Here is a 23,133-nt window from a genome sequence, read left to right on the forward strand (position 1 = left end):
AAACGTCGCTCCTTTCGATTCCACGAAATTTTTAATACAATCGACGTGAATGTGCGGAAGAATTTCCAAGTTTTACAAATGAGAAGAAACTTTTACTATACTCTGGATTTCTATTCGCAATTGCAATTTTCAAGATTTTTTCTTTTCTCTCTTTTTACGCTGTTTCCGAAAAAAAAAGAAATTATTCCACCTTGAAAAAGAATCGAAAAGGAAGGGAGGAAAAAGAATAGTTTGCGAGACACAAGAGGCTTCCCGAATTCGTTTACTTTCTATTACAGCGCGTTTTTATCGAGGGATGAGATCATTATGCCGGCTCTCCCCATGTAACGTCTTGCATCGCCACCTTTTCGGCCAACATCCTCTCGCCCCGTGCCTCCCCTCCAGCCCCGTTTGCTTCTCGCCTCTTCGCGCGACAGTAATTTTACTTAATTAAATTCCGTTCTTTCTGCCTTTGCCTCTACGACCCCTCTACCGGCCAACCCCCGCCCTTCTATTCGCCCCGACCGAGGATCGTCACTGATTTTTTCTCGCCTCTCTCCTCTCTTCTCGAAACGCTTCAAACGGTTTTTCACGATCTCCGTCCGGGGTGAAGCCCCGTTGACAATAAAATTCTGGGGGAAAAATTCTGATTTTCTTTATCTCCGAATCCACACTTTTCTATCTTCACTTTCGAATATCGATCGTTTCGTAAATTTGATCTTTCTTCCGCAGTTTCGATTTCAAAGAGGTGAAAATTGTGAGGTGAATTTTGTCTCGTCTCTCGATACGATTTAAGATGACGGAGACGGTGTATCGTCCACGTCGAACGAGAGACGTGAACCGGAGCCGGTAAACGAGAGAAAGATGCGTTTTTATAGTGGGCGGTGGATAATGTTTGCGGGCACTCGTTAAGCGGTGTAAGGAATTAAGGGGCGAGAGAAGAGCGGGAACTAGGGGAGGGGAGGGTTCTTATTACCACTTCATCTGCAATTAACATTTATGGACGGCAACTGTCGGCTGGAAAAACTAATTAAATATTCCGTCGGACGGGGGGATGTTTCCTTTACTTACGACCTTGACTCCCAACAATAAGAAACGAAATAAAGAGATAAGGAGGGAAAATAATATTCAACCAGCGACCCTGATGATTAAATAATAGAACTTGCTCTTATATATAGGAATCTTAAATCTCTCGAGTCGAAAATGAAACGATTCCCTTTTCGAAATTTTTGGGATTAATCAATCGGTGGAGGGGTCGATAAAGTTTTCGAGGTGGTCGTTAAATCAAGGTTAGGATTGTGCTATTTATTTTCACGAATCGATGCGGTTAATCAACCTCGATAAAATTGTTTTGCTCGTTAAATTAGGAAATGATATGCAATGCCTCTTATAATTGGCGTTTAACAACGCGTGGAACACTTTTTATCGGAGGTGAAATTATATTTGAAAACAATTTTTCAATTATATAAAATTCTACTCACCGTTTATATTTTGTTAATAACATTGGAAAAATGTTCGCACCTCGATCTATATTCAATTATACGGCTAATATCGCGTTGGCCGCGATACGTTTTTCAACCCGTGGGCCGAGTTCCAACGCTTTTTAAACGTTATGGTTTTAAATAAATATTGCAAAAACGAATCGTGTTTCATTTTAAACAGTCGGCGCCCGTTTTATTACCGTGTTTTGTAAACTGTGTTGCCGTTTTTTTTATTTGTATATAAATTTGCGTAACACCATGAATGATAATTGAAATCAATCTTAATATCTGTTCCGAGGGAAACACGCTTGTGTTTATGTCGAATCGCGCGCGCGTATAAATTATTTTTCATCCAATTTTTTAACCTTTGACACAATATACTATGTATTAAAATGAATATTTCACGGTTCTCTCCTCTTTATTGCCGATACTCGATTGCGAATTAATTATTATCGATTCTATAAGAGATACCAATCTATCGCGTTCATATACGTTTTATTTATTTCTGCATAAATAGTAAGAAAAAAGGGAGGGGGGAGGGAAAAAAAATATTAACGATACCATAAATTATTGGCAATGCGTAATAACGTTTACGTAAATTTTTAATTTTTAAAAAATACGTACATATGTGTATGTATGTGAAAATATGTGTATAGAAAATAAATAAAAGATAAATTACGTTATAATGAATTTTTTCTTGAGATTATTTAAGCGATTCGAAACGATTAGAATTTTACATTCCGTTAGAAAAATTGCAGGAAATAATCGGAAAAATAAACTTTTTGTCTTTGCGGTTGTTAAATCGTCGCACGATTTAACCAACTCGATTCAACGTTTTACGGAGTAACAACGATTCACCCGCCCGTGTGCTTGTGTGTATACGAAATTTTGCGAATCGCCGTTCAAAGAATCGCTTTAGAATCGTGATTATGATTTTAAAACGCTTACGGATATCAATTATTTCCGCAATAATACTTGAAAACCGTAAACTAAAAAATTGTCGAGATTAAGCCAGTAAAAGTCTAACGAATCTTTCGAAGATTTATCATCGATTCATCTGCCTAAAATAATATTAAAGGAAAAAAAGAAGAAGAAACGACGAGGAGCGAAGAAAAGCGAAGAAAAGAGGAAAGATGGGGGATGAAATATAAAAATTCATGATACACGAGGTATTCTAATGACGAGAAATTAACGAATAGTGTAGTAAATAAAATTCTATGAATTCGACGTATTGATGCAGTGAAAAACGAAAAATACGCGAACAACGTGGCGGAGAGTACTCGAATAACCGAGCCGTTTACAAAACCTGTCTGTAACGCGCACGATTAAAAACACGTTGCATAGCAAAACTCTGCGGTTCATTTTAATGCGGGTGAAATGCAACAGAGCAAAAACTGCAGCTAAAATATGCCGGAACGATGCATAATGCATTCTGCGATAAAATATGAATTTATGCGCGTGCTGAGTTGCACTGTTTCGATTCGATCGCCGATTACAAAGCTCCTCTGACCTCTGTAACGCGTGTAATTTTCACGGAATAATTCCGATTAAATTTTGAACCGCTCAGAAATACAAGCGCACAAATATCATCACCGTAATCCATCGAAAAATACAAAGCGCGCACTTTTGTTTGTTATATTCTCTCCCCGCGTATTCGCAAAAATGTGCCGAAACACGTTTCTGATATCTCTTTTACCCGTCGATCCTCCCACCCTCTCTTTTCACTCGCGTCGTAAATAGTGGAAGGAATATAACGATTATTCCTCGATAATAATCGCATTTCATTTCTCCGCTCGAATTTAGATATTAGATACGTAATTTGACATTTCTCTCTCTCTGTCTCTCTTCAAACACGAAGAGAACTGGAATGAAAGGGGATAAAGCTCGGTAGAAAGTATCGTGAGAACGGAGCAAGATTTAAGAAGAAAAAGCCGGCGCGATTACGAGCAGCGAGTACAGCATCATCTCGAGTGTTACTAGGAAAGGCAGTATAAACGAAACTGGCCACGGAGGATATTAAGAAGCAACATGGTCGCCGTTAAAATTTATATATTCTTGCTTAAACTGCGGCGGACGTGGTTTAAAAATGGCGTGGCTCGGTCTGCTGCTTCTGGGCGGAAGAAGGCCCGCGAGAAAGGCCGGCTTAATCGGCCATCTTCTTCCCGTTACGAAAAATTTGCCGCGCGTAACCAACCACTTTTACTTTATATATATATACCCGCGTACGTAAGAAACGGCGCCTCCTCCCTCCTCGAACACTCCACAATAATCGTCCCATCAAGAGCCAACGTCGTCCACTTTATTGCGTCCACTTTCTTCTCCTCCTCTCCTATGCAACTTATCTTCTCACCATCCCGCGTTCCTCTTAGTATTTTTTTTTTTTAATCTCGCGAGTACCCCTCCCTCTTTAAAACTCTATCGATAAATAACGATAATCGGTGTAACACCATCACCCTTCTCCACGGATCTATCGTCCAATTATGACAAGAATAATGAAGTGGATCTCTTTGGATTAATTAAATTGGTAATTAAAATCGGGAAAAGACTGGTACGAGTCCTATGGATATTCTCTCTCTTTCTCTCTCTCTCCTTGGAGGAACGGCGAGGAATAAAGGCAGAGACCTGTTAATTTATCGTAATCGTTCAGCGTGACTAAGTAAGTGTGCTGCGACGCCTTGCAATATTCTTTATTAAAATATCGAATTGCCCCGCGCTCGCTTCTTCGCCTACTTCTCTTCCCTCCAACCACCTCTTTACCCATGGCGCGAAAAATGCCTTGGCCCTCGTGTAATATTCGCCTCTATTCAGGAATGAGTTTTGAAAAAAGAAAAGAAAAAGAGAAACAAATGATCACTTTACAGAAAACATTGAAATTACGGATATTTACAATATCGATTAACTACTAGTTTCTTCCAGTTGCTCTATATATATATACGCGTATATACCTAGATATATATTTTTTGTGTATACCCATCAAATATTTCCAACCAAACTTAATCCACGCTCTTCAGATCGGAACGAAAGAGGCCATCGCGTTACACACTCTTTGAAATAGTTGAAAATGTTTTGCATTCCCTGCTGATTTGTTTGCTTTGTTCAAGACCGAACGCGTCGATCGAAAACAGTCTCGTGAAAACATATTTCAATATCCGGTCTATGTTCCTTTTTTAACAAATACACGTTTCAATATCCATTTCCTGTATAACCTGCATTTTTTCGGGATGGCGTTTTTTTCCTCCCCTCCCTTTTCCCCTTCTTTTTTTCGCTTTTTTTCTTCCTTTTTTTTTTTCTTTTTTTTTATTTTTATTTTCTTTTGCAACTCGTTATCCGGTGTATCGGCACAATGCGCGCGTATGTACGCGTCGTCGTCGAAATCAAACGGGGCACACACCGATCGACCATATCTCCGCTAGTTAAAACCGCATAACAATGCTCTTTTTGTTACTTTTGGCCGCATTGTACCGCCACTGACCCACTTAACCTCCCCAAAAAGCTATCCTCTACCTAATATTTTCTCTATCTCCATTCCGTCGTTTCATGAAATTACCGTCGAATAATCCGTTCTCTCATCTAAAGATCTCGAAGAGTAATATCAAAATATCGCTCTCGGGATGATCGTAATTTATTTTTCTAATTTTCTAATCCGTCGTTTATAATAAACGTGGTTAATGATAACGTTTGCAATTCATTTTTCGTATCGTTCGTCTCCGTGACTTGCTCCTCGTTTATATTTTTCGTATCGTTTAAATCGTGGTTGTCAGTCATTTTTCGCACGCGATTAATCCCCTTCCCCCGTTAATTCGAAGATTAATATTTCATTTTCAACTCGAAGTAATTAAATACGTTTTCCTTCGCCTCTCCGATATTCCGCGAATGAATATCGAATTTGGGATGCTACTAGAAAAATTAAATTCTATTTCTCTTGCAATTAATTTGATCGAAAGGGCAATTAGCGCTCTCTCTCGTAAATGAAACGCCGTCGTTGAGAATTAGGATCATCTCTTCTCCCTTGCTGTCTCTCCGTAAGCGAAGGCATCAGCTTTCTCCACGTGGAAATGGCGTGGTTCTCGACTGAAAATAATAAAACAAAAGGCAAAATTATTACTAAGAACGGAAAACGATTGAATTTCCATAAGAGATTCATAACGATTGTATCATTTTTATTGTAGCATTTTCGATGCTTGAACATCGATTCAGGTGTTAGGGGACCTATTAACATTCTTAGTGGTTGCGCGTGGGAAACGCGCATTGGGTCATCAGCCCTTCCTAGCTGTTACTGCTAGGTAATTACCCATCGTCCACGCCAATTAACTTCTTAGTGGCTAGATCGCTGATAGACCGATCTAGAACGCTCACTCTTTTCCAAAGTTAATCAAAACTCGACGAACGAAGCTTCGTCCCAATTTTCTCAACAATTTTTCTTTACCTTACTTAAACAAAAATTTACGAACGACGCTCCATCGAAGGAAGAAGAAGAAGAAGAAGAAGAAAAAAGAATACGAAATCAAAATTTAACGAGCGAAGCTTCTCGTAATTTTCACACTTTTTCCCCCTTCCTTATTCGCCCAATAAAAAAAAAAGAAACAGATTCATCTCGAAATACTGTATCGAGTTACAAAGCCACAACGAGTTATAATCTTGATAATCGGGTAACGAACGATATTCCATGGAAACGCAACATTGGCGCGAAATTCCACTCGCGAACGAGAATTCTCGGGCGCCATATCCAGGTGGTTGTTTGCCCACCTTGCTTGCACGTTTACGTAAAACACGCGTCATCTTTCACCGCGGATGGATGTCGGTGCAAACACGGCATAATCGCGATACGTTACTATTTGTCAGCAGGTCGTAACACCGTGTGGGGTAGTAGCATAGGTGGTAGGCGATATCAGGGGGAAGGGGAGGGGGAAGGTCGTAGTTGGCGGCGATTGGGTGAGAGTATATTTGGTAGTGTCCTTCGAATGTGTGCATCGATGTGCGGCAGTGCGTTGGTCGTCGAGCGGAATCCACCTAAGCCCCCTCACACACGATAAGCATTCCGATAACGGCCATCCCCCCGCTCTCTCTCTCTCTCCTCGACTCCCTGCAGTCCAATCGAGGGCGCTAAGCGCTTTAAATTTTCACCGATTTTCTTTAAACTCGCCAGAGGGAGGAGACAGAGGGCGGGAGGGGGCTGGTGAAGAAAAGGACGGAGAAGAGGGTGGGAAAGGGAAAATGAAATCGTGGATACGGCGCGCGGCGCGGAGGCAAAGGCGGCAGGAGATAGCGGCTGACGGATAGGGCTGCTGGCTTTCCAGAGGGACGATGAGAGCTGTTTAGAGATTTTCGAAATGATAACGCGGGAAACACCACGTTGAAACGTTGAAACGTGTGCATGTGCCAGGTTAAATCTACGCACATACGCGGAACCGTAAGCGGGCTACGGGAATTCCCACTGATTTAGTTTCCTCGCGTATAACGCGGCCCCTTCTCCCCTCCCCCAACTCCCTCGGTTACGACCTCCCTCTTCTACCCTCGGTCCCCGTTCTTCCTCACGAATTTGTTCCCCGCGATTTTACAAATTGTCGCGTTCGCCCGCCGGGATATTTCTACTTATTATCGTTAATTTGTTAACTATGTTAATTTCAGATCGGATTACGAAGAATCGGAATTTCGAATAATAACGCGATCGTTATTTAGTGACAAAGTGAATATCGTTCGTTGTGCTTTTTAGCAACTTGCGATTCTAAGTTTTTTTTATCGGTAATCTGGGAATATTTGTACGGAAAGAATACGCTTTTTATAAACGTGATTAAGGAAATGGAGGTCGAACGAAGATCCGACTTCAGATATCGTATCGTCTGCTAATCTAATTACATTTTGCACATCACATTTTACAAATTACGAATAAACGTCCCCCGCAATTATTAGAAACTTTCCCGATCGTTAACAGGATACGAAGATGTTTCGTTTAAATTTACGTATATGAGTAAATTCTCCGAATAAGAATTTCGCGATAAAAAAAAATTTCGAAAACGCACGGTTGACTGTTTCCGAACGATCGAAGGAATATCGAGAGATGCCGATATTTCGTATATAATAATTTAAATATTAAGTACACGAGGGTGGAGAAGATCTTGCAAACGCGCATCCAAATCCACGTTACGTGTGTCGCGTGATAACACGCGTGGGGAGATATCCCTCGATTTCCTTCGATTCTATTTCTTCTCCCGCTTTAAACGCCCGATTTGCAAATGTCGCGTGCCTCGTAACTCTTGGATCTGTTTAACGGTATCCTCGCGTCGACATTTTCGTCGCTCGATCTCGTTGTTCGTTATCGATAATCTCGCTACACGGAGGGGGGAAAAAAAGGAAAACGTATTCAAAGGTCGTACATTTACTAATATTTACGAGCACGCTCGAATTGCATTCGCCCTTCCCCTGCGAACTTTTTATTACATTCTCTCTTTCCCTTTCTATCTCATTAAATTGCGAGTAATTTTTATCTCTCAAGTGTTGCCTTAAGGACATTCATCAAACATCATTTGGATAATTTTAAGATGGAAAAAATATAAGAAATAATGGAAAGTACGCAAAGTCGAAATAAAATACTCGAAACCGAGGAAAACTTCATTAAATTTGGCATTAAATTTCCTTTCTCTCGTTTTATTCCCACGAAATTTTACACATTCTTCGATAAATCGAAATAAATCTAATTTCGCCAATTTTACCGTAACGAGACGTGCGCACATTACGACTTTGTATATTTAATACTTTATTATACGCATAGATAGGCTTGCACGAATAACATGTTTAATAACAATCGGAGGAAAATCGCGGTGAAATCGATCAAACGAGCGACAGGTGATCGAAGCGGCGGTTAGCAAGGCAACAGGGGGACGATAGGCGAGGTCTTAAGGGTGGCGATAATAGGCCCGAATCGTTGGCGCGCATCGTGGAGGGGAGGAGGTAGGCGCGCGTGTGGTGGTGCTCGTATGAAGTACTATCGTAGCTGTCGCGTGGGCAGCCGCTTTATCGCTTTAGCGTCAGATTAATAAGCCGCACGCTCGGCAGTAACGCACCCACACACGCGCGCGCGCGTTCCCCGCGCCGCAACGTGTATATCACTCCGCGGGCTCGCGCATAAAGTCACGAGCTCGCGTGCAAACAAACGCGTGTGCACGCACACGCAAGCGGGATCCGTGACCGCCCCGTGTACACGCTGAAAGCCCTTAGTATTTATTTTATTTGGCTTATTCGTTTCCGGCGACGTTACATCGCCGTTTGCTGGAATTCAATCTCCGTACGTGTGAGCCAGCTTTCGCTGTGCGCCCGTTTTCGTTCGCGCACAGATTACGACCCCTTTGCCCGCGTGTGCGTGTACCCAAACGCCTCTCACTTTCTCCCTCCCTCTCCCTCTCTCTCTCTCTCTCGCCCGTTTGACGCGCGCACGCCGCTTTTGTGTGCAAACGAAGGGAACGAGAGAGGGTGTGCTCACCCCTCCCTCCACGTTTCTCCTCCACCGGCTTCTGCATGACATATGATCTTCCATATTGCCCCACGGTACACAGGCCGCGCACGTAACGCAACGGTGGAAAAACGCGAGCGGCCGGAGGAGGGGGAAAGGAAGAAGAACGTTTGTCACCAAGTAGGTTGTAGTTACGGTTGCTACACCGCGTTGCTACATTGTATTATAACGGGGGGGTGGGCTCCGTACCCCATCCCTATCCCTCGACTGCAAATAGTGGTTTAATAAAAAAAATGAGCGGCCAAGGTTGAAAAGAAGTTATGAAGCGGAGAGAGAAGATGGAGAACATCGCGATACACGCTGCTACCGCAGGGGAGGGGGAGGGAAGGGGACGTGCAGGGGATAAATTTCGCGGGACGACTTTATTTCTCCGTTCTTCCTCCGCTTGTTACTCGACCCTCCCCTCCTGCACGCGTATCGTTTTAATCGGATCTTATCGGGAATTTAATTCGCCTTTGCTTCCACGCTGTTCGTCAACCGGCCGAATCGAATCGGGGAGAGATCACCGCGCGCGTTCCTTTTCACCGCGTCTTTCACTATTCGCGTCACTGTTATTTAACTTTTTACCACGCGTTTCTTGCACGACGTTCGAGCGAAGATTATTAATCGGATTATTATTAAGCGTTCAGATCGAAGGAGGAGAGGAGATGTTTCTGGGAAAAATTTAAATGGAAAGAGGAAAGGGAAAGCTATTTGGAGCCATTTTTTGGGCTGGATAACCCTGATTTTCCGCCGCGACTCGAAAGAGGAGTGGAATAGTGGATAAGGGGATATGGTTACCATAAAGCACATAGCACGAGTCATCCGTGGCGCGACTCTTTGTTCGAGTAACAATATAAGGGTGAATCGCGGTCGGGGGAGGGGGGATTGTTTGTGCCTCGCAGCTGGAAGGGAGGGGATGATTCCATTTATTACGGCGACATTCCAACCTGATAATACTACGAATACGACTGCTGGGTGGGGGAGGGAAGGGGGTAGAATGTCGCCTCGTTCCTTGTCGTTGGGAGATCGTTGGATCAAGAAAAGCGGTTATAAGTGGCGAGGGAAAATTGTATTTCGTTTTTCGCGAAACGATAAGCTCGAACGAATATTATTGAAATATTGGTAAAATTCGGAGGAGATTCGATCGATTCGAACACAATCTCTCTAACGATCTCGCATCCCTGTCCGCATATCCGAAATTGTAGATTATCGATCGATAGTTTACGGCAAGTTGAACGCGATCCTCCAAGAGGAAAGCTAGAAAAAGTACTATTTCGATACTATTTGCGGAAAGGGTTTGCGTGTCGGATCGTGGATTGGCCTCGATTAGCGAACGAAATATAATCGAAGCTGGCGCGTTGTTCCTGCGGAGCCGCAATATTTTCGTTTCATTGACAAACGCTGTTTTGATAACACTCGATCGCGTGATATTTTGCTCTCTTTTTTTCTCCCCCTTGTTCCCCTCTCTCTCTCTCTCTCTCCCTCTGTTTCGGTCGAATCGCTTAGTCCGCAGGATGATTTGTCTCCCGTTCTCGTTTCTGTCGTCGGTCGCGTTTACATCGATTTATTACGCTGCGAGCTTTCGAGCCCTTTCCTATCCGCGCGCGCGGGATACCGAACGGCAAACGGTTAAGTGTGGGTGGCGAGACACCGCAGAAACCGAGTTTTGCGGTGCTAAAATCAATTCCGTGTTTGCCTGTCAATTTATCGCTAATGGCCGACCAGGTAACAGCTGATGATAACGCGATGCTCCCTGGCAGTTTACCTCGAATGTCGATTTTAGTGTTCAAGCATTCGGATGGCCGCCACCTAGCCAACAACCACCGATCCACAACTTTTCAACTTGTTATCGATCTTCGTAACGGCGCAATTCCCAACCTCCCTTCGATCGTTTCTTCTTTTCTCTTTTTCGTCGAAGCGTAAAAACTTTTAAACTTTTCTCAACGTCGAAGCGGAAGATCGCTCGAAACGAATCGGCGATTCGTTAAATAAAAAATCCTAAAATCGATGAAATATCGACGAATCAACGAAAAAGAGGAAAAGATCGATAGATCGGGCTGTTCCGATTCGAAGGATCGGCCGAGTGGTAACGATTGGATAGCAGAAATCGATATCATAAATTAAGAAGGAGAAGAAGAGGAATGGCCGATCCATCGGAATCGTGCAAGATTTAGTAGCCCTGTCCCCCTATTGGAAACGGAAAGAGGTCCTCGCGTTTCGACGCGTCGCGTCGCCCTTCCCACAATGGCGGCCATGATTTACGCGGATATAAATACCGGTCGTCCTCCTCTTTTTCCTTCTCTTTTCTTTTCCTTATCCTTCTATCTCTGGACCACGAAAACTTTAGCCACTGTTGGATGGATCACAAAGAAAGGAGGGGAATCCGTGGGCCGCGCAAAGATGCAATATCACCCCGTTATGACGGCCCCCGTATTTTAGTAAGGTGCGTAGGGTGAGATTTCCCATTGGCCGCCCCATTGCCACGGTGTGTATCGTAACGCGGTACCGCTCAGCACGGTACACACATCAATCACCGGCATTTTAATATCGGCTACCGTACAATACCACCAACACCGATATCCCCTCCTATTCTCTCTCTCTCTCTCTCTCTACCAACCCTCCTCTGGCCAACGTCCTCCGCTTGAAAACCGGTTTTTATGGCAAAATTCTTCTAATTCGACCCCCTGATCCTCTCCTTCCACATCCTACTACTCGTTCGTTCTCCTGTCTCGTCGGAGAATGGACACTTGGGACGTTTTTCGGGTAAGTCGGGTGTATTTTCAAACAGTTTTTGTTTTTGTCGATTTTGTCCACCGATTTGTCACCCATTCGGATCATCGTTCAACCTTTTAAACCTCTGTGAAAAAAGTAGAAATATCCCTTTATGTTTTTCAACATTTAGCTCCTCTTTTCTCCTTAACGATTTGAAAAGCGATTCGAAGGCCAAATATTCTTTGAAAATTTCATTTGTTTCTATCATAGCGACTTTTTCAAGAATTAATTTTTTCCGACTGCTTTCGAATGCTTCTTTCTTTTTTTCTTTTTTAATTTCTGATACAATTTCTTCACGACATCGTATCATCATGTAGCGAATGGAGGAACGAGTTTCGCGTGTCAAAACGTGCCCCGTTTATTCATCCGTTTGCTTGTTTATTCATCTCGAAACGATTCTAGGACGCTCAAATGCGTCACCACAATTACGGAAATCGGCAGCGAAATGCGCATTGATTAGGTTGCTGCTGGTCAGAACTCTGCGGTGCGGTCGCCCCTTTGTACTTGGGTGCGCGCGATACATCTGCTGTTTCTGGTGATGCGCAATTAGCAGCCCTAATCGCGAATTTAGGATCGAGGTCGACCAAGTTTTCCATTCGTCATTCGATTACGTGCGCGCGTTCGATGTTGCGTGTATGCCGGATATGCCACTTGCAAAGTCCAAGGTGTGAATATTCCATCTTTTCCATCCTCGTGTTCGAGTCTTGTCTCAAAAAAAAAAAAAAAAAGAAAAGAAATCAATCGAGTTGGAACGCGTGGCATTCGTCGAATCTAGTATATTCGATACTAATAATTTAGTTTGCGTAGTTGCGTGATAATCTATCGACAAATTCGTGTTTAATTAACGATAACAAACTCCTTAAAAGCTTAAGAGGAGTAGTTTGGAGGCAGAGATCGATAAAATTTTAACGGTTGAAGTTAATTTGTTATTCGAGGAACAAATTGTAGATGATAGCTGGGAATAAATTATTTAATCCCTCTGTTGCATGGATTTTTATTATGAGTTGTAGAAAATATATGTGGCTGTTGATCTGCTTAAAAATGATCACGAGATAAATAATAACAGCATTCTTATTTTTTAAAACATTTAAGGATACGTCCATGTACGTATTTTGCATATACGTGGAAATCTTTGAAATTTAAGTCCCCAATCGGGAACAGAATACAATAGAGGGTTAAACTAACTTTATTCAAAATTTTTCATCCAGTTACTTTTTTAATGGATCCAATGTTTGAAAGTAGCCACGCTGAAATTCAAACAACAACGAGTTCCTGTTTTATTCTCTATTTATTCCTCGACGCACGAAAGGTGATTGCATCGAAATCCGAGATCTATCGCTAATAATATAATACTAAATTTTTCTTTTGCATCTCCCAACTCGTAGTTGCATAATATCTATCAATTTTTCACGGAGAAAAAAATAATAATCCTCTCAACGCCTACGTCACCGCGTCACGAGGCGAACAAGGGCAGCACGTGTTCCAGGTGAATTTCATCTCTCGTCATGGGCCGGCCCTCGTACAACGTTGCACGCGATACACACACGTTCACCATAAAAGCATCCGCCCTACCCTACACCCTCAACTGTTTCCAAATAAAAATGAAAATATGGCCCGCGTAATGTACGGATTACAAAAGGATCGATCCTCTATGGATATAGCAGATATATTTATGTCGTTTTGTCCTTTTCTCGAAAATTCCAATCAAAATTCGCGTATTCCTTCCCTTCTTCTCCCGATTCTACCCTTTCTCTTCCCTCGTCTATTCGAATCTTTACGAATAATTATTATTATTATTCGCAGTACGGCGTCGTATCGTACGTAAATAATTTAAATATCAAAATTATGTTAAATTCCTTTTTTTTTTTTTTTGCGTCGCGCGGATAAACTTTTATCGAATTTATCAAGATTAAAGGGGAGGAACGGGGGTGGAACAAAAATATCGTAAACGATAGGAACGGGCATCGTAATATCCGATTTTTTATAATAAAAAGAAAAACGCACGCACGTACAAAAAAATATATGGCGGCTAAACGCGAATTATTGCGACGATATTTCGAAAACCGGCCGATTGTTTACTACCGTAATCTATACCGACGAATCAAATTGAATTAATCATTCGCCCCCCTCCGTTTCTTCCTCTCTCTCTCTCTCTCCTCTCTCTCTCTCTCTCTCTTCTTATCGATAATAATAACCCACGCGACGCACGATCGAAATATCACGTATCACATTCGAGACGATCCCACGTTCAAGCACGACAAGACGCGACACGAACGATTAGGATCACGCGTGGACAATTGAATTCGTTGGAATCGTAATAGTAATTGCGATGCGTATAGGCACAGGCGTCGCCTGACGTGGTTTCGGCTCGTATATTCGTACAGCCGCGCTTTGATACGATCTCGTATCGAAAAGTGGTGCTGTTCGGTCTGTGCTGTCAACGGTCTCGCGTATTATTCGCGTATTAACGCGCCGTTATATCAGGTTTTCGACATTTGAAATTCGCACCGGAGGCCGAGGGCACCGCTTCCCTTTCGCTTCATACTTTCATGCGAAAGCTTTCATACGCGAAATATAATCCACCGCCAGGTTAAATTACACCCACGCTAAAGCAGCTATTTCAATTGACAACGTTATCCCCGGATGGGTTGTGGGCCGACACGCGGCCGTCCGTTTCTCTTTACATTTACGTTTATCCCTTTTCCTCTTTTTCGAGAGAAAATTCATTCTCGATTTACGGTAGAAAAAGAAAAAGGAGAGGAAGAATGTAAGTTGCACAGGAATAGAAATTGAAAAATTTGAAGATTAATTTCGCAATGATTAAGTTTCTTCCTCCTTCCGTTTCTCTGAGAATGCACGAATTTTCAGTTCGAATATATATATATCGCGTATTTTTCGCTCTTAACTTTTCGCCCCGTGTTCGTTCAATCCGAAGATCAATTAAGATCAATTTTGATTCCAATTATGGGAACGTTATCGAATTGAATATATTTTAAATATAACGGTATTATTTCAAAAATATATGCTAATATCTTTAACACGATAACTTTCCACCGATGGTTCCACATTATACCGATCCAAAATTAAACGTAAGTAGACGGAATTGGACGGAAACATCCGTGATTTATTCATATATATATATAATCCATCACGAATTTTAATAACTGTTGTATAATAATTTTATCTAGGAAATATTTTTAGGTTTACGAGATTTGGCTCGAGAGTTTTCACGAAAATACAGCCTTTATCTTCCGCAACCAGCCTGTTAATTCAACGAGAATTCACTATCCATCCCGCGGTTCTTGTTCCGTGAACATATCGGGGGAGCACGTCGGATTACTCGACAGGAATATCATTTTATTTGACGTTGAACTCATTCCGGAATACATTTGTTATTAATTAATAAATGCCAGTGGTCGCCTCTGCACAGAGCTATCGGATTTAAAGCAACCTCTCGTTTCTCCTCCTCCCGCCCCCTCCCCCTTTTCCTCCTCCTCCTCCTCCGCATCCTCCTGCACCCAATACACGAACAGTTACACCTACTTCCGTGTTTGTTGCGTACGTATGTATGCGCTATGATTGACCCACGAGTGATCGTTCGACCATGAACGCCACGGATGGCTCGCCTCTGCTCATTTTACACCCACAATGGAAAATTCGAATTTTTCTTTTTTCACCATTTGCGATAATCCTTCCCCATTCTTCTTTTTTCTTCTTTTTTTTTTCTTCTTTTTTTCACTTTTTGCCTCGACCCCTCATTTCTGTATTTATCGCGGTAACGTTTCCCTTTTCCCCAGCTTGTTGCGCCTTTCACTTCTGCCTCTTTTCTCCTCCGTGATGACGCAAGTAGCGATGAAACCCTTTTCTTTTTTTTTTTTTTTTTCTTTTTCGAAACCTTTCTCGTAATATTCTCGAATATTATATATTATATCCTATCTCTCGTCCTATATAAGAGAAGGAAAATTAAGTAATAGGAAGGGCTGGTGTTAAAAGTTAATTGGAATAGAGATCCTTTAAAAACACTTGTTTGTAGATTGCGATTAGAAACACACCGTGGAAGATTTATATCTTATCATTTGTTACAGAATTCGTTAAATAGGATGGCAATAAAAATTATTTTTAATGTTTCTTTTTTCATATATTTTATATTTGTATTATTCGAATATTAAACCCGCGCGGAATATGGCAGAATTTAAATATTTTATCATTTGAACATCTTTTTATTATGTCGCGTTAGATTATCGCGAAATAGAAACATTACAATCATCCCTCTCCGTGTGTGCAACAATTTAATATCGATCCGAAGATATGACAATATGTTTTAAAAAAACGAATATAAAACTTTGGAATAAATTTTCAAAAAATATAATTCTGTATATATATATATGATGGAAAAGTTTATAAAGAGAAATCATTTAAATTATTGACATCAAAACGATCAATCTGTTTACTAGAAAAATTCTTTACTAGAATCTTTTAACTTAAATAAGAACAAAATATTCGATAAGCACTCGACAATATTTTATTTTCTTTGATGTCTCACAATGCCCCCGATCGTTTCTTTTTTCTATCCTCACCAATTTGCCTGTAAAATATTAAAAAAGAAAGACGAAATTATCAAACCGAAGGTATAGTTTGCGAAATAAAAAAAAAAATCCATTCATCGAAATTGGAAAACGTTTCTCGGGAGGAGGAAATCGGGATCCCCCTGGAAGGGGGAGAGGGAAAAGTTTTCGATAATAGAATCATCTTGCGCGGGTAACCGCGCGAATCTCGCGTCGTGTCCGTTCCTTTCGTTAATTACTAATAATATTCAGACAGGAGTGAAGAGGGGGAGGGGGAGGAGGGATAGCAGGCGTGAAATGTACACGAGGGTTGAAAAGTGTTGGGTCGGGAAGAGGAGTTGAGCGGGTAGCGGCAGTAGGACGACACGGGATTTCCATAGGCAAACAGAGAGCTGTAGGATGAAGCCGGCAAGAAAAATGAATAAAATTATGAAAGAAGGGAAAATTTTCGAGAGCGTAGACGACGACAGGAGAAAAAGAAAGAAGGGAGAGAGAGAGAGAAGCGCAGTGTCAGTAGTCTGACATCAAGGGGATGAAACGTGGTGGAAGAACGAGAGTAACCGAGAGGGTGGCGTGTTCTCTCGGTATGCGATCTTTCTACGACGGGTGTAAATCGTCGACCAGGAAATTCCCGTCTTCTGTTTCCCTCCTCTTTCCCCCCTCGCCTTCTATCCCTACATCCCTATATTCGACGTCGTCGTATCGCTACTTCGATAGGTTGTTACAGTGGTAAAAAATAGAAAGCGATACATTTCCCTTCATTCAGGAAAATTACGACGTTCGTTTCATCCATCCATATCGTTGTTGCTTCGACTCTAGTGAAAAATTCTAGTGAAAAGTTCCTTAGAAATTTTCGGGTGGTGGGAAAAGGAAAAAGAATATGAAAGAAATATTGGCGTTCCTTTGGTAAGAAAATTGAAAATGTTTGGAATATGCGTGTTATGGTAAAAAATGAATAGTCGTTTCGATTAATAATAATGGAATCGGTATAATAAAAGGGGATATTCTAAACGCGCGTAGTTAAACTACATGATAACGTAACACGCTAACCATGGCTAATTTTCTATTTGTAATTAATGATGACGGAGATACATTATTCGTTCATTAATCGTTAACAAGATTGTCAGTTGTACACGTTACGAAAATTTTAGTAACCAAAATATGTTAAGTATAATATATAACGTGTATAATAAAGTTATTGCGTATTATACTCGTATCACGTTGGATACTGATGACATTTGATAAAGATTAGTGGAACGTAGGTAATTATCCCAAAAATAACTATACTATATACATATATATTATTTTTTATTCGTCAAATAATCTACGAATTGAAATGTACAATTTTCGTCAAAAGCGGTAAAAAAAAGATACAAATTTTTTTTATTAAAATCCTTATTATCGAAATAACCTTGATGATCGACAGAGCGGGGCACATATCTGCTATAAATAAAATAACACATCTGCTATATAATTTCGCGCGTTTTCATCATCGAGAGCACCGAAACACGGAAAACTTTATCGAAAAATCTGGAAAGGAGGGGACGAGCAATTCGATCGACGATAATCGACAAGAGGGGGACATAACCACGTGGTATAAAACAGTGTCTTTCTCAAACATCCGTCAAACGCGTCTCGGTTAAAATTTCAAACGTTTCGTTTCGTTCGGGAGTCGAAGAGAATGGAAGAAAAATTTGCGGAAAATCTTTTGGAAAAAATCCTGTTCTCGGTATTTATAGGGAGCAGCGCGAGCGGTGCACGATGATCGACAGAGCGGGGCACGTGATAGCTTTATAAATTCTCTGCCTGTGTATAGGGGCGCACATGTGTCCCTAGTAAATAAATACGCGGAAGCACGTATTATTCACCGGGGATCGAAGTGGAGAGTATTATGGAATTTATTTAATCCACCGGGCGCACTGGCTTTGTCGCATACGAATGCACAAAATTGCAATCGATCATTATATCCCGGTGACTCTTGTAAACGAAAACGTTCGTTAGCGGGGATCCTCAAACGGGGAATTCGACGAAATTTCATTTTTGGAAACCTGCCTCAATTTTTTCCTCCCCCCCCTCTCCCTTTTTCCTCCTTCGTTTTGCTCTCGTTCCACGCGTGCACAACGAACGGAATCCTCCGTTTCGAGCCGAGAGTGGTAATTAATCTTAATTAAGTAGTTGTTAGTGACACAGGTAATGCTCTGGCAAGGAAGGTTTGTCCAAAATGGAATTTGTTTCGCACGAAGGGGGGGAAGGAGGGGGAGGAGGGGAGGGGAGCGGAGGAGGGATCGGGGGAAATTTCGAAAATACCGAAGATTCCACCCTGTTATGGATATGATATTACAATAGGGTAGGTTTCATCGAACGCCTCGCGGATTTATTAATACGCGAATTTAATCCATTGAAGCACGGCTCTGAAACTATTTGATGAATATTAAAATATCATAGTACGCGTGATGTGCTTCATCCCTGACGGTTTACAAATGATTTCGCTGCGGATCTCGCTCTGTGTTTTCGACGAGAACTTTTTTTTTTATTTATTTTTTTTTTTTTTATTCAACAATTTTGAGCATTTCGTCGGAAATCCCCTCCCCTTCTTTTATTATCGCTTTTATTATTGTTTTTGTTATACGTCGAATTTGCATTTTTATCGCACGAAATTTAGAATTTTCGGACGACGATCGTGTCGATTAATTCTTCATCATGATTTCGATCTGGTAATTAGTTTCTAAAATTTAGTAATAGATCAAGATTATACAAACGTTCACATTTGATATTGATTGATCATTTAGCGATATTATTTCGTCAATGATTTCATAATATACCTTGAATTCTCAAACGTGATGAGATTATGGAATATAGCGTATTTCAAATATCTCTTGTTAAATATATATATATACAAAATAAATAAATCGATGTACAAAATATTTCAAATTATCGAGAAAGAAATATAATTGTGAATCTCCGTTGTTACGTAGTTTTTTCCATTGGAAAAGATATAACCAGAATTTCTAAAAATAGAATTTCAAATCTCTATTTTTATCGGAATGAATGGATCGTTTTCACGACTAGAAATATTAATTAACATTTGATAGAGATTATAAAATTTCGATACGAGTGAAAACGTATGAAACGTATGAAACGTAATATCGAAATAAAAATTAAAACTCGTGCAATCGATCAAATGCACATTTCAAGTTATTTTTTTAATTATTACCTACTTCGCTCAATTATGAACTGTAAACTAATATGAATTAATGGTTGAACGCGCGTGTTATCGAATAAAAGGTTATGCATTGTAAAAAAAAAAAAATACAAACACAATTCTCTCTCTCTCTCTCTCTCTTTCTCTCTCTCTCTCTCTCTCTCTTTCTCTCTCTAGTTTTTCCCTGAAATCACAGTCATTTCGTGCATTATAATAGGAGTTTGTTAATATTTAAGTTTGTAAATATAAAATTATAATTTTTCTTTCGAAACCGAATGAAAATTCAAGAAGTTAAAATAGATCCAAAAGTCATCAGATAATATTAATAAATAATTTTGTGACTCGTAATCCATTGATTGTATCTCGAATCCGTAATAGGATTTATACACTGTCATATCAATTATAATTAAACTCACAAGAGATATCAAAAGTCGATTTTATCATATTCCATGCGATTTTATTATTCTATAAATCTACGATTTAACTATTATAAGAGACATTATTTTTGTCCACTTGTTCCACAATTTCGATGTACAGTGACAAAAATATTCGAACACCACTTTGCAGGAGACATTGATCCAACTTAAAAATTCTGCATGGAGTAATTTTTCTTACCTCTTATGAAAAATTTCTTTGATCCACGGATGAAATCAAAGTTCTGTTTAGAAATTTCCTTTCCCGACAAAAAATGATAGAGCACTCGATTCTTCGTACAACATATAAGTTGTATTTACGAAACGAACAGCGCACTTCTCGCGCTCTTGAAAATTTGCCATAATATTAAGATCGCGAAAAAATTAGAACAACGTAATAATTCAAATAGCGCTCTGAATATTTCGCAGCCCTACAAAAACTCCTCCATCCAAAAAAGAAAAAGGAAAAAGTAAAAAGCTAAACCGTATACCTGAGAAGAAGTTTCTTAACGAGAGAAAATGCGGGAGGACAAAAGACTTTGGTGCGCCGCCGCATATCATAGAACTTGTGTCGATTTGTCGCATCTGTGCACGTTAGGAAGTTACTACGTTAGGCTGACACTTAAATCACTGGCGGAGGAGGGTTGTAGCCGGGGACGAACGATGGGCCAAGGCTTCGTGTTCCACGTATAACCTCGTCACTCGTCAAAGTTCATCCCCTTCACCCGCATACGGGGACAACCGACTCTTTATTACACCGTAAAGTTTTCCGCGATGGACACGTGTCCCTGATCGCTATCAATCCCCTTACGAATCCCCCGGAACACGGCCACTCATCGGCTTCAAACTTGCATTAACTTGCTTTAATCCTTGCGAATTCAGGAAATTCTAGCGCGTATAGACTTAAGCGGATCATTAAGATTTTCCGTGAGAATTTCCATGGAATTTAACCGTGACTCGATATTATTGCGCAAGACGAGACACGGTTAAGGTGAGAAAATTTGGAAAATTGTTTTGGAGATTAGTTTTTTGAAGATTAAAAGAATATATATATATAAGGGTTATATGGTTAATCAGAATACAAATTTTAATTATTAAGTTGTACATATATAGATACGACGATCAAAAAGACGTGAAATATATCCAAAGTATATACTACATTACGATATTTAAGGAATTAAGCAACCAGTTTTCTTCTAATCATATCTACAAAAGATTAATTTCGCTGATAAAATACTAGCAATTGAAAGTTTCATTAGATAAAGTTTCGAGAGTAGAATCGACTCTTCGATCTTGCCCCATATATATTAAACTGTGCACGCGAATTTTAAAAATATCGCTTAAAGATTTCGCATTTGAACGTCGTAATTTTCCATAGAAATTAAGCAAGCATTTTTTTCAGTTATATAAAAAAGATTAATTTCGTTGATAAAGTACTAGCAATTGAAAGTTTCATTAGATAAAGTTTCGAGAGTAGAATCGAACGTCGTAATTTTCCATAGAAATTAAGCAAACATTTTCTCCAGTTATATAAAAGATTAATTTCGTTGATAATAATAAAAATATTAGCAATTGAAAGTTTCATTAGAAGTTTCGAGGTTAGAATCGATTCTCCAATTTTGTCCCACAAATTAACAATATTAATAATTTAAAATATTCGCTTTTCCAAATAAAATGATTCAAAATAAAGTGGAGAGGAAAATATCGCTTAAAGATTGCACATTTTAACATTGTAATTTTCTGTATATATAATACAGTATTACGAAGAACGAATCGTCGTGAAAATGTTGGAAAGTAACGCGATTTGCAATTGTGAAATATATTTGTTAACGGGGATCGGTGTTAAATATAGGATAAAAGTATAAGGCACGGTTAAAGCGCGATTCGACGTGTTAAAATTAGATGTTGGGAGCCGAAAGGTGGATAGTATGGGGTTGTTACAGCGGCGGACGAGGAGAGCAAGGGGGATGGGGTTAGAGGGAGGGAGTTAAAGGGATGGAGGAGCACCATACGGACGAGCCATTTAAACTTCTCACCCCCGAAACCACACGGTTGTCCGCATTCTGACTTATACCAGGCATCGTTCACCCTCCCCCTCCCTCCCTCACACTCCTCCAGCCAGTCCTCAGTCACCCCTTACTCCTACGCTATTATACGCGTTTGACATTCGCCACTTTAACCCTCTTCGACTGCACCAACCGTTTTCGAAACGGAAACCACTTTTCTTCTTTACATCCTTCTTTTTCGAATCGATCTTAATAAATTTCCCCGCTCTAGAAATCTCTATTCCACGCCTTTTCTTATTTTCTCTCTCTTTCTTCCGGATTGATTTTTCCGCTTTTCATCCATTTCATTCTGATTCGAACATATTTGAAACGATATTCCTAATATTTCGAAATACGATGAATATTGTTGTTGCTGAAAAAAAAAGAATTAATCGATTTATTCGAGTGTTCCGCTTTCGAAAAGCAAAAGCGAAGATGAAATTGTAATTGTTTTATCGAAGGACAATTGTCAATGTCAAGAATACGTTCGTAATTAGAAACATGTCGGATGGTATTATTACCGCTATCATTGTTTTCCATTTGTCCGTTAATTCTAGTTCTGGTAATAATATGAAATTGCGCGCCACTCGCAAAATCACTTTCCAAGTATTAATTTTGAATCGGAAGCTAGTTTGCCGCGTATAATATCGTATATAATTGAATATAATATTAAACGTCGAGTAGAATTGATAGAAACTAATATTGGTTAAATCGTCGTTTATCGATATCGATGTGTCCGTTCGGGGAGAGGTGGAAAAAAGAAAAGAAAAGAAAAGGATACTTTGCGTATCATTGTAAACCAAAGCCTCGATTCCGTTGAAATAATCAATGCTGTAAAATTGAACGATCAATATTCGTGAAGTACAATGAAATACAGATATCATAAACGATTACGATGTTACGAGACGATCTTGTGCACGTACGATGGAGATACTCGATACAGGCGAGACAACAATTTAATTCGTTCAAGATTTTAATCACGAAATAGTGGTGGTGAATTGCACCATGATAATGTGTGTGTACCGTTAATGAAATATTTCTACTGTAAGCCGATATTACGATACGTCAATTAATTCAAAGTCCATTTATTGTTGTGTTCAAGTCCTGGGGGAGGGAGAGGCAAGTTAAATAATAAGTTAAATACATCGATAAATGTATTATTTTCTTTTCGTACGAATGCTTGCCCT

The 23,133-nt window shown here is 40.2% G+C and overlaps 1 protein-coding gene and 1 long non-coding RNA gene across 8 annotated transcripts in view; one reads left to right on the plus strand and one right to left on the minus strand.

Moving 5' to 3' along the window:
* The window catches only part of LOC108004189 (E3 ubiquitin-protein ligase Rnf220-like), a 122,648-nt gene that overhangs the window by 34,811 nt on the left and 64,704 nt on the right, over positions 1-23,133 (plus strand). The gene's annotated exons all lie outside the window — the stretch shown is intronic.
* LOC133666042 (uncharacterized) overlaps positions 5,149-23,133 on the minus strand; it is a 71,031-nt gene continuing 53,046 nt past the window's right edge. The window contains exon 2 of the long non-coding RNA XR_009829564.1: positions 5,149-5,531. This is a non-coding gene — a long non-coding RNA (uncharacterized LOC133666042). The remainder of the gene's footprint in view (positions 5,532-23,133) is intronic.

This window comes from Apis cerana, linkage group LG4 (genome assembly GCF_029169275.1).
Source record: "Apis cerana isolate GH-2021 linkage group LG4, AcerK_1.0, whole genome shotgun sequence".
Taxonomy (NCBI): domain Eukaryota; kingdom Metazoa; phylum Arthropoda; class Insecta; order Hymenoptera; family Apidae; genus Apis; species Apis cerana.